The sequence below is a fragment of the Lagenorhynchus albirostris genome, chromosome 5, assembly GCF_949774975.1.
Source record: "Lagenorhynchus albirostris chromosome 5, mLagAlb1.1, whole genome shotgun sequence".
Classification (NCBI taxonomy): domain Eukaryota; kingdom Metazoa; phylum Chordata; class Mammalia; order Artiodactyla; family Delphinidae; genus Lagenorhynchus; species Lagenorhynchus albirostris.
In genome coordinates, this window is record NC_083099.1 from 17,441,342 (window position 1) to 17,454,826 (window position 13,485).

General features: G+C 39.1%; 2 pseudogenes; one reads left to right on the forward strand and one right to left on the reverse strand.

The window, feature by feature from the left end:
• The first annotated feature begins 8,480 nt into the window (after nucleotides 1-8,480).
• LOC132520807 (anaphase-promoting complex subunit 7-like) lies at nucleotides 8,481-9,586 on the forward strand (annotated as a pseudogene).
• A 2,134-nt stretch (nucleotides 9,587-11,720) lies between these two features.
• Nucleotides 11,721-13,485, reverse strand: LOC132520808 (uncharacterized; annotated as a pseudogene).

Consider the following 13,485-nt stretch of genomic DNA (forward strand, 5'->3'; position numbering starts at 1 on the left):
CAAGAAAAATCTGAAATAAACAATCTAACCTTACACCTAAAGGAACTAGAGAAAGAAGAACAAACAAAACCCAAAGTTAGCAGTAGGAAAGAAATCATAAAGACCAGAGCAGAAATATATGAAATAGAAACAAAGAAAACAATAGCAAATATCAATAAAACTAAAAACTGGTTCTTTGAGAAGATAAACAAAATTGATACACCATTAGCCAGACTCATCAAGAAAAAGAGGGAGAGGACTCAAATCAATAAAATTAGAAATGAAAAAGAAGTTACAACGGACACCGTAGAAATACAAAGCATCCTAAGGGACTACTACAAACAACCCTATGCCAATAAAATGGACAACTTGGAAGAAATGGACAAATTCTTAGAAAGGTATAACCCTTCCAAGACTGAACCAGGAAGAAAGAGAAAATATGAATAGACCAATTACAAGTAATAAAATTGAAACTATGATTAAAAATCTTCCAACAAACAGAAGTCCAGGACCAGATGGCTTCACAGGTGAATTCTATCAAACATTTAGAGAAGAGCTAACACCCATCCTTCTCAAACTCTTCCAAAAAATTGCAGAGGAAGGAACACTCCCACACTCATTCTATGAGGCCACCATCACCATGACACCAAAACCAGACAAAGATACTACAAAAAAAAGAAAATTACAGACCAATATCACTGATGAGAATAGATGCAAAAATCCTCAACAAAATACTAGCAAACAGAATCCAACAACACATTAAAAGGATCATACACCATGATCAAGTGGGACTTAACCCAGGGATGCAAGGATTCTTCAATATATGCAAATCAATCAATGTGATACACCATATTAACAAATTGAAGATTAAAAACCACATGATCATCTCAATAGATGCAGAAAAAGCTTTTGACAAAATTCAACACCCATTTATGATAAAAAAACTCTCCAGAAAGCGGGCACAGAGGGAACCTACCTCAACATAATAAAGGCCATATACGACAAACCCACAGCAAATGGCATTCTCAATGGTGAAAAACTGAAAGCATTTCCTCTAAGATCAGGCACAAGACAAAGATGTCCACTCTCGCCACTATTATTCAACATAGCTTTGAAAGTCTTAGCCATGGCAATCAGAGAAGAAAAAGAAATAAAAGGAATCCAAATTGGAAAAGAAGTAAAGCTGTCACTGTTTGCAGATGACATCATACTATACATAGAAAATCCTAGAGATGCCACCAGAAAACTACTAGAGCTAATCAATGAATCTGGTAAAGTTGTAGGATACAAAATTAATGCACAGAAATATCTTGCATTCCTATAAACTAATGATGAAAAATCTGAAAGAGAAATTAAGAAAACACTCCCATTTACCATTGCAACAAAAAGAATGAAATACCTAGGAATAAACCTATCTAAGGAGACAAAAAACCTGTATGCAGAAAACTATAAGACACTGTTGAAAAAAATTAAAGCTGATACCAACAGATGGAGAGATATACCATGTTCTCCATACCAACAGATGGAGAGATATACCATTGGAAGAATCAATATTGTGAAAATGATTATACTACCCAAAGCAATCTACAGATTCAATGCAATCCCTATCAAATTACCAATTGCATGTTTTACAGAACTTGAACAAAAAAAATCTTAAAATTTGTATGGAGACACAAAAGACCTTGAATAGCCAAAGCAGTCTTGAGAGAAAAAAAATGGAGCTGGAGGAATCAGACTCGCTGACTTCAGACTATACTACAAAGCTACAGTAAATAAGACAATATGGTACTGACACAAAAACAGAAATATAGATCAATGGAACAGGATAGAAAGCCCAGAGATAAACCCACGCACCTATGGTCAACTAATCTATGACAGAGGAGGCAAGGATATACAATGGAGAAAAGACAGTCTCTTCAATAAGTGGTGCTGGGAAAACTGGACAGCTACATGTAAAAGAATGAAATTAGAACTCTCACTAACACCATACGCAAAAATAAACTCAAAATGGATTTGAGACCTAAATGTAAGACCAGACACCATAAAACTTTTAGAGGAAAACATAGGAAGAACACTCTTTGACATAAATCACAGCAAGATCTTTTTTGATGCACCTCCTAGAGTAATGGAAATAAAAACAAAAATAAACAAATGGGACCTAATGAAAGTTAAAAGCTTTTGCACAGCAAAGGAAACCATAAACAAAACGAAAAGACAACCCTCAGAATGGGAAAATATATTTCCAAACGAATCAATGGACAAAGGATTAATCTCCAAAATATATAAACAGCTCTTGCAGCTCAATATTAAAAAAACAAATAACCCAATCCTAAAATAGGCAGAAGATCTAAATAGACATTTCTCCAAAGAGGACATATAGATAGCTAAGAAGCACATGAAAAGGTGCTCAACATCACTAATTATTATAGAAATGCAAATCAAAACTACAATGAGGTATCACCTCATACCAGTTAGAATGGGCATCATCAGAAAATCTACAAACAGCAAATGCTGGAGAGGGTGTGAAGAAAACGGAACCCTCTTGCACTGTTGGTGGGAATGTAAATTGATACAGCCACTATGGGGAACAGTATGGAGGTTCCTTAAAAAACTAAAAATAGAATTACCACATGACCCAGCAATCCCACTACTGGGCATATACCCAGAGGAAACCATAATTCAAAAAGACACATGCACCCCAATATTCACTGCAGCACTATTTACAATAGCCAGGTCATGGAAGCAACCTAAATGCCCATCGACAGACAAGTGGATAAAGAAGATGTGGTACATATTTACAGTAGAATATTACTCAGCTATAAAAAGGAACGAAATTGGGTCATTTGTAGAGACGTGGATAAATCTAGAGACTGTCATACAGAGTGAAGTAAGTCAGAAAGAGAAAAACAAATATTGTATATTAACACATATGTGTGGAATCATACAGATGAACCAGTTTGCAGGACAGAAGTTGAGACACAGATGTAGAGAGCAAACGTATGGACACCAAGGGGGGAAAGTGGCGGGGTGGTGATGGTGGTGGTGTGATGAATTGGGAGATTGGTATTGACCTGTATACACTGATGTGTATAAAATGGATGACTAATAAGAACCTGCTGTATAAAAAAATTAATTAAATAAAATTCAAAAAAAATTTTATTGATTTATAGTTGATTTATAATATTGTATTAGTTTCAGGTGTACAGCAAACTGATTCAGTTATACACACACACATATATATTCTTTCAGATTCATATATATATATATATATATATTCACATATGTATATATTCTTTTTTAGATTCTGTTCCGTCATAGGTTGTTACAAGATATTGAATGTTCCCTGTGCTGTACAGTAGCACCTTGTTGTTTATATATAGTAGTATGTATTTGTTAATCCCAAACTCCTAATTTGTCCCCTCCATATTTTAATACTCACTTTAAAAGTTATTTTTAAATGCAATGCATCATTGTTCAGTTTGCACTTTTAGTTCTCTACTCTTTGGTATGTTTGGAGACCCAGAAACATTTCCCCTAGTAGTGAAATCTGAGCTTTCTTAGAGAAAAACAACAACAACAAAATTTTAAAGTCTCCTTTTAAAACTTTTTTGGAAGACTATTTAATGAAATTAAATTTCATTGCTTGCCTTCTGGGACTGAGATCAAGAAAAATTAGATGTGTTATCTCTTTGGGGAGTGTTGTGCTAGAGTGGCTGCATTTCTCTCATATATCAGAGAATGAGATGGCCAGTGCTTTTACAGGCTTTGTCCTCTTCCTTCCCCTGAGAATTCTACAACAAACCCCTCAACTTCAAGCACAACTTTCTTGGAATGAAATGTTTCACCTATGATTCAAGAATCCTCTTTGTGCATGTGGTAAATCAGAGAAAATGAGCCAAAACTCATAGGGAATTCTCCATCAGCTGGTGTGACATTTAGGAAGGGACATGAAATCCTTGAAGCCTCTAGGGCACTATTTAATGTATTACTGCAACAAAACTGGAAGAGCAATTTTCCGTGATATGGTCAATTCAGTCATTGTTACAATAGGGATGCAATAACTATAAAGCATTTCCTCAAGTGCTTAACTCATTATGGAAAAACAACACTGGATAAAAACCTTAGGGACCTGAGGTGGGGTAGGAAAATGGATGTTCTGGTTAGTACAGGGTTTGGTTGCACTTAACAGAGGCTGATTGTATTAGCTTAACCAACTAAGGAGTTTATGTAACAAGAGTCTGGGGTAGGCTGTGCAAAGCTGGTGAAGCACTTGAGAAAGCAGGTCCCTTCTCCCTTCCTGCTCTACCATCCTCAGTATAGTCACAAATGGCTGCTCTGTCTCAACACTGCATCATCACGGTCTGGACAAGGGGGAGGAGGACAGGTTAAAGGCAGAAAGCTTACACTGGCCGTGTTTGTTTGTTTGTTTGTTTGTTTTTTTATGTATCAGGGGGAAAGTAGCTTGCCATGAAGTAACTTTTGGCCACCGGAGGACTAGATGCTCACTCTAGCTTTTGGAAGTATTTTAAATTCAATTGTTACACGGCCCCCTCCAAAAGCATTTATGATTCTGTTAGCAAGGAAAAACAGTTGAAACTGGTAATGTCTAGCCCATTTGATCAACTGAGTTAAGTACCATGCTTTAAATTTTGCTGTTAGACATTTTTCTAAAAATATGTTTATATTTCTATGCCTTTGAAAGCTTACCGCCACACAAATCACGACTAAATTTTCTTTTATTATTTCTCAACTTACTTGATTTTTCAAAAAGAAAGGACAGCTTAAGATTTTTTTCAAAAAGGAAGGACAACTTAAGATACACCCACTTGATGAACAGCTACGCTGTCAGTACTACTGCAAGCACTTCACAAAAAAGTGTCCAAATGACTAACAAACATGAAAAAGATACTCACTGATAAAGATTTGCCATTGGAGATATACAAATTAGAGGCATAATAAATTGTCATTACGTTCCCAGCAAAATGTTTAAAATTAAAAAGAGATCATACCAAATGGTGAAAATGTGGAGTAACTGAAACTTTCCTACATTGCCAGCACCTGGGTAAAATCTCTTCAGAAGGTTGTTTCATAGTTATCTACTGACCCTAAACCTATGAGCAACCCCGTTCCTAGGAATGTGCTCACCTCTGCTCACCAAAACACATGCGCTGAAGTGTTTATATTCATAACGGCAAAAACCTAGGAACTCACCAAATATGCACCACAAGTGGAAGGAATAAACTATGCTTTAGTCACATAATGGAATTCTATACAGCAACGAGAATGAGCAAACTACAATTACATGCAAAAATATGTATGACTCTCACAAATAATTGAGGGAAAGAAGCCAGAAAGTATCACAAAAAAAGAACAACTGTGTGAGGAGAAATTTATATAAAGTTCAAAAATAGGCAAAATTATCCTATGAGTTCTAAGAAGTCAGAAAAGTAGTTAAAACCCTGAGAAGAATAGTTGACTTAACATGGGCAAGAAGAGATCTCTTGGGCTCCTGATATCATCCTGTTTCTTGATCTGGGTGTTGGTTAACCGGGTGAGTTCACTTTGTGAAATTCATCATGGTATATATTTATGATTGATACTCTTTTCTGTATATATCTTATACTGCAGTGAAAAGGTGAAAAAGCGACAATTATATATACTGCTGTTAAAATGAAGTTGTCCCATCTTTTGTCTAAGGCCAATTCTATCCAACTGTACTTTTTTTTTTTTAAGTCTTTAAGGCATTTATTTCATCCATGGATTTTGGGATGTAATTTATGAAGTTGAGAATCATTACAGTACAGTGTATTGGGTTGGCCAAAAAGTTTGTTCGGTTTTAAGTAAAAATAAGACATTTTTCATTTTCACGAAGAACTTTTGACTTTATTCACTAAGTAAAGGAACTTTTTGGCCAACCCAATATTTCTTTTATTTTTTACATTAAAAAAATTAAAGTGTAACTGATTTATCATGTTGTGATAGTTTCAGGTGTACAGCAAAGTGATTCTGTTAGACATATATATATATCTATTCTTTTCCAGATTCTTTTCCATTATAGGTTATTACACGATATTGAATATAGTTCCCTGTGCCATACAGTAGGACCTTGTTTATCTATTTTATATATAATGGTGTGTATCTATTAATCCCAGATTCCCAATTTATCCTTCCCCCCATTCCCCTTTGGTAACCATAAGTTCGTTTTCTATGTCTGTGTCTATTTGTCTTGTAAATAAGTCCGTTTGTAGCTTTTTTTTTTTAGATTCCATATTTCAGTGGTCTCATGATATTTGAGCACCTTTCAATCCTCCTCTTATCTGACTTCTCAGCATTATTTGCTTCTCTTGTCCATTCCTACAATTTAGAGAAACTCTCTTCCTTGTGCATTTATGATTTACTGGCTCCTGATTTCCCACCTGACTTCTCTGGCCACTCATTCTGTTTTCATGGTGAACATCTCTTCCTTTACTCATTTTTGAAATGTTATCTTGAGTCCAGACCCCTCTTCTGAACTACAGGGTTCTATATCTAACTGCCAAGCAACATTTTCACTAGACATCTCACAAGTACAGAAAAGTCAACTAAGCTTAATATCTCCCTCCTTAGTGTTGTTCATCTTTCCAAATTCCTTGTCTCAGTAAATAGCACCAACCAGTACCCAACCCAGAAACCTATGTTCAATTTATAGTTATTGAATGAAACACAGAAGATGCAAAATTGTGGGTACGACTTTTGCTTCTCATCACAGTGGACTAGATATAGTGAAGGAATCATCCTGCTACAAAACTAGATGTGAATCAAAAACAGTTTTTGATGTTTTGTTTGGCTCTCAGAAATTAGAAAAGTCTTCAAAGACCCTTCTTCCTACCAAATAAAGAGAAATAAGTCTTGAGCAGAAATTAGAGCAGGGTTCTTTATGCATGCTGGAGAGATGGAGTTGGTCTGACTGCAAATGCCAATAGCAGTTCTGTGTGAGGAAGTAAATCTGATACTCCTGCATTTAGGACAGGGGTCTCCAACACCTGGGCCACAGACCGGTACCGGTCCACAGCCCGTTAGGAACCGGGCCGCACAGCAGGAGGTGAGCGGAGGGTGAGCGAGCAAAGCTTCATCTGCCGCTCCCCATTGCTCGCATTACCGCCTGAACCATCACTCGCATTACCGCCTGAACACCCCCCCACCCCCGTCCGTGGAAAAGTTGTCTTCCACGAAACCCGTCCCTAATGCCAAAAAGGTTGGGGACCGCTGATTTAGGGAACACCTGCTTTAGGGGACACCATAGAGAGGTTTAAAGTGGCCCCAGGTTGCTGGCACTCCTGGACATGCAGCAGCAGCAGATGAAAATCATCTTTGAAATGAAGTGTCTTCAATTTAAGCCATTTGAATTCCCACTTACGTAAGATCCAGAAAATATAAATTCATAATCTAAGATCACCAAGTACACAAGGAGGCAAGACACCATGCGTGAGAGAAAAAAATAACACAACTTATTTAGATATTGGGATTGTCATATACAGAGTATAGAATAACTAGGTAAGAAATGTTTAAAGAAATTTAGTATGGAACCACAAAGTTGGGCAAACAATGAGACTATCAGGAACAATGAGAAAGATCTATGTGACAATAAAGTGGAATTTCTAAAAATAAAAAATAGATTTTTTAGGAATTAATAAAACTCAATGTAGGGGTTTGCCAACAGATGAAGCATAGTCAAAGAATGAACTGGAACATGTGACTGAAGAAATTTCCCAGAATGCAGCACTGAGAGGTAAGAAGATGGAAAATATAAAACAAGCTAAGAGATATGGAGAACAGAAGAGGAAAAGGAAACATTTATTTGAACCCTAAAAGAACAGAGTAGAGAGAACTGAGGAAAAGGAATAATTGAGGAGGTGATGACTGAGAATTTTCCAGAAGTGATCATAGATATAAATCTGTGTTTCCAAGTAGAAGAAAAGAAACCCAGGTATAGATACATCATAGTGGAACTGTGGAACAGCAAAGACAAAAAGATTCCAAAAGTAGAGAAAAAGAACAGATCATAAAGTACAGCAGCAATAATGAACACCAGAATGAATGAAATAATACCATCTTCAAGGTGTCAGTCTTGCATTGTAGATCCAACCTTTTTTTTTAAGAATGAAAGTGATACAAGGATATTTTCAGGTGAACAAAAAGAGAGTTTACCATCAAGAGACCTCCACTAAAAGAACTTCTAAATATTTATTTTAGAAAGAAGAAAAGGATCATAAAGTAATGGTCTGAGATATGAGAAGGAATGGTAAGTAAATAAAATAGGAAACATATAAATACATGTATATAAATACCTGTGTAAAAAGTCTGGAGAAGCGTGACCAGACTTAAAGTGTTCTAAGGTTCTTGGATTGTCTGGTTGGAGGGTTTAAGATATTATTTAATTTAAAGCTTTGTTCTATTAAATATGCATGGTAAAATTTCCAGGGTAACACTAAAACAATAGAAATTGAACATACAAGTTCCACATGAATAAAAAATTAAAGGATAAACACTACTCCCAAGCCCTCTATTTAGGAGCCAAGGCCATTCAGCTGAACACTAATAGTGTTCAAGCTTTGCTACTTAAGGAAGCAGCATTTAGAAACATGGGCAGAGTCCAAGAAGCAATAATCCACTTTCGGGAGGCTATACGTCTTGCACCTTGTCGCTTAGATTGTTATGAAGGTCTCATCGAATGTTACTTAGCCTCCAACAGTATTCATAAAGCAACGGTAATGGGTAACTATGTTTACAAAACTCTAGGAGCCAACGCACAGACCCTTACCCTTTCAGCCACCATTTGTCTTGAAGACCCAGTGACACAGGAGAAAGCAAAACTTTATCAGATAAAGCCCTGACCCAAAGGCTGAACTACATTAAGGCTGCGGGGAAAAAAGCAGAGCTACTTACCAGAGAACAGAAATACGAAGTTGGAATTGCTTTGCTGCGGAACACGCTAGCTAATCAGAGTGACTGTGTCCTGCCTCGGACCCTAGATTTCCTTGTAGCTGTCAGTGAGTATCAGGAAGCAATGGACCAGTACAGTATAGCACTAAGTGGTGGACTCCCTCAATCCTGCCTATGGAACTGGAGTCGTTTGGAGAGGCCAGGCATTAGCAGTTTCTCTGTGACTGGGTGGTCATTTCATTGCTGTGCCAGGGAGATGACGCATTAGCCAGGAAGAAGCAAGGCAGAGATTCAGGCCTTTCCTTTGGTTGTCCCCTAGTTTGGACCCCAGGGACCAGAAGTCTCTAGAGGGGATGCAGAAGGTGGAGAAGGAGAAGAGTCCCGTGGAAGCCACTCAGGAGGAAGACGTGGACGACATGGAAGGGAGTGGGGAAGAAGGGGACCTGGGGGGCAGCGACAGTGAGGCGGCCCAGTGGGCTGGCCAGGAGCAGTGGCTCGGCATGCAGTGAGGCAGGCACAGCTCCGTGGCCACCCTGGCCCGCCCCGCTCTGAGCACTTCCATGGACTGAAGGAAACTGTAAGGAGCCTGCTCTCTGGGAAGTCAATGATTCAGCATGTGATTGCACCAGGGGTCTCTGCCCCTTGCTCCATATTTCTAGTAGTGACTTCATTTTTAAAAACTGAGCCTGACCAACCTTCCATATATCTCCATCCTCCTCTGCTCCAGCCAGGGAGCACAAAGGGAGCGCTCTGAGAGGCCCGTAGACGTGTCGGGGCTTCTGGGACAGAGTGCTAACTTGCAAGCTCGAGGAATAGACAGTCGGACTGGCTCTTTCAGAGGGGTTTCCTGTCCCAGAAATCATTATCCTGGGGTGTCCACACTTCCCTAGTAACCTTGCTTCCTTCGGCAATGTTAGTAATGTCTTAAGCTGACAGTTGCTGTTTTGCAGAACAGTTCTCCTATTTGCTAATCTGGTAACTTGCCTATGAGCCTGGGTCGAATCTGAGAAACAAGTGTGACCTAGAGCATGAACAGAGGTGCAGTTGGGGTAATTAATAAAACTGTTTTTTGTAAAGAAAAAAAATTAGACTGCATATTAGACAGAAAGCCAAAATCCAGCTAAGTGAAGAGACATGTAAAATTTAAGGACAGGGAAAGTGAGAGAGAGAGAGAGAGAGAGAGATGGAAGAGGAGGGAGGAGGGGAGAAGGAGGAGGGGGAGAAAGGGAGGGGGAAGGGGAGGGAGACGGGAAAGATATATCAGATAAATATCCATAAAAAGAGAACTGGGATAATTACCTTAATATTTGACAAAATAGATTTTAAGACACACACAAAAACAACAACAAAAAAACAGTACTAGTGATAAAGAGGGCCACTACTTAAAAGTTAAATTTATCAGAAAGAAAAATATAACAATTTTAACTTGTATTAAATAAACTTAAGCTATAAAAATCAAAAATTCATAGTTTCAGGGTAAAATTGACAAATCCAGAATTGTAGGTACTCCTTGTTTTTTTACTGTGAAAATCACAAAACAATGGGTAAATACATTTAAAAGATAACATGTTTATTGCTTGTGGCATTAAGGGTGATTTTGCTCCATTTTTTAAACTTTCTTGATTGTTGTGACAATTGCTTTTATAATTAAAACACCTTTTTTTCCCCAAAAAAATGAAGTATGGCAGTTAAAATTTTAGTTAATTGAGGACTTGAGGTGGGCTTAGTTAATTAGTGTTTTACTGTTTTGGGGCTAATTATATAGTTTTAGTTCTTACCCCAATGTTTATCAGGTTGAGTATATCTTAATTACAACTTCTTTGTATTTTGCTAGAATGTCAAATGATTTACACATGGACTTAAAATTGCTCAGGCAATCCTTGACTGATACATTAAAGAATCTAATTTACCACAGTTACTGTTTTCCTAAATAAGAATAAAAGATTTTGCAAAGAATGCATAATAATGCATTCCACATTTCAACATGCTACGACTGATTGTTGTTAGCTACATCTGGATATCTGTATCAACAACAGAGCTTTGATTTTTCTCTGCTTCTGCCCAGACATCATTATTATCACTGTAGGGGATCAGTTACTCTGAAAAAAAGGAAAGATACAAATTGGTAATTTTTCTCATATTGATACTCTTAGACTTAACTTTCCAATTCCTAAAACTCAGTGTTATACTTCTACATATGCCTTTTGAAACACTTTGTGGTAAGCAATAGTTACAGGAAATAGGAACAGATCACTGTATACAAATAAAAAACAAGGCAGCATGCTCTGAGTCTGGTTCTAAAGAAAACAGGCACAGGATTTTTTTTTTTTTTTTTATTACAGGACTGAAAAGAGACAGTAAATAGACTCTCTTTGAATGTATCATCTCAAAATCTAAACCTAGTTAGTCTATTATACAGATTTTTTCAGTTGATTAAATTTTACTGTGCAATTCTGGGAAAGAAATAACACCATGTTGGAAAAGTATAACAGTAATTTTAAAATACTGTTATATTTTGAAGGATATTTAAAAAATAGTGATAGGAATTCTAAATTCTTATGTTTTACCCAATCAATGTGCTTTAGAATCTTTTGAGATTTGAATACCAGAATATTCAGTTAATGTAATCCTTTTGCTGTTGAGACAACAATAAAAGAATAAGAATGGAATGCATTATTTGCATCTCTTTGCTATCGAAGATAATAGTATCAAAATTGAATCTTAAAAACTTCAGAGTAGATTAATAAATAAGTCAATTTCAAGCTATCATTATTTTCTTTTTTACTGTTTATTGAATTATAACGTGTACAAACCACAAATCAAGAAGTGTACAGCTTGATGAATTCCTACAATGACACTTCGTGCTATCAGCACATTGTGATCATTAACTTTTAAGTTGATAAACTGGTAAGAATGAAGGATTAAAACCATCAACAACTACCACAAAAAAGCAGAGTACTAAACAAGAACCAGTAAGTGTGACTAAACCAGGTGGGAGGCACACCTGCAAAAATGAAACACGTTTTGTCACATTTTATACCACACAGGTTTTCTGTATCATCAGAACATGGGAGAATACATTGTCTCAACCTGATAGGAGCCGGACTTGGAGTTTCTCTTACTGTGCTTTTCTTCCCTTGCCTGCAGGAGTTGTACATTTCAAAGCAAACTGCAGAAAAAACAGAAAACTTCAGGACCAATTAGATTGCTTAGCAACGTTTCTGTCTTCTTTCCTGAGCTACTTCTGTGTAATCCTCCTGTCACAAATTGTGACCTTACACAGTAACTTTAAAGTTGAAAATCAACTTTTCAACGTTTTGAGACGCTCTCTTCCCTTGACTGACAGATCGTTTTGTTCACTTGAAAGTGTTGGACGTCTCCTAATTCCCGGTCTAGTCATAACGCCCAGAGGTTACTAAAGAACACTCAAGATTCACAGGGACTCCACCCATGGTTTAACTTGTAAATACAAGCCATTCTGAGATCTGGGTCCTGAAATTATTTCACCCTTCGAGAGCAGAAATATTACCATGTTCATACAGTGAACTCTTAGATCTTAAAATTCTGTATATATTCAGCGACTTCTTCGACCCACCAGTAACTTTCCCAGTTACCAACCAATAATTTTACATAGGTTGCTATCTGTTTTGTTCGCAATTTACGAGCAATTTAGCCACACGTAAGCAACCTTAAGGGGAAGAGGGGTTCTTCCTGTCAAAGAATCCACACAATGAGAGGCCCGTGGTACCCAAATGAAACAATAATGAAAGATCGGCAAAGCTCAGAAATGTTCCTTAAAGCCACGAACGCCAGCTCTGATTTCAGGTTGTCGGAGCGCGCCCGCTCGGTAGCCTTTGTGGCCAAGAGGCAGAGGGGTCCAGGGAAGAGGGTCCCACTGGGGACGCTTAAGATGAGAGTGGGCGACCCTACTACCAGCCCGGCACCACCACAAAGAGGAGTAAACGCTCCGCATCCCCGTCACCAGGGCAACTCTGCAATCCGACACCTAGGCGCAAGATTCCGCATCCCCAGCTACCGGACGCAGAACAGAGGCGTTTCACAGCCCGGACGCAGGGACTCCGAGGCTTCCCACAAGCCGCCGTCCCTGGGGTGCGGAGTGCGACGAGGGAGACGCCCTCTCTGCAGGCCCGGGGTCCGAAACTCAGCCACCCACAGCGACGCCGCCGCTCCCCGGTCTGGCTGTCCGCACGTGGCGGCTGTGATTGCCCCGGACGATATCCCTCCGCGCCCCTCCCGCTCAGTCTCCCTCTCCCTCGCCGGGACCCTCCGAGTCGGCGCGCCGCGGAAGGATCGCACGCACGCGCTCGCGCACGCCCCGCCGAAACGGCGGAGAGCTGCGGTAACCGTGGTAAGGAGCAATCGCCGCTGTAGTCGGTGGCACAGCAGCTCCGCAGCCTCCCGCCGTTGGTTAGTCAGTCCCGCGGTTGCGGGCGGGAGGGCGGCCGGCCCGGGCGCGCCCCGCAGCTTGTCCCTCACCACCGTCCCAGCGTCCTCCCGCCGCAGCTCCTCGGGGAGGGGGGCGGTCGGTGCCTGCGCAGAGCCGCCTCCTCCCCGCCCCCGCCC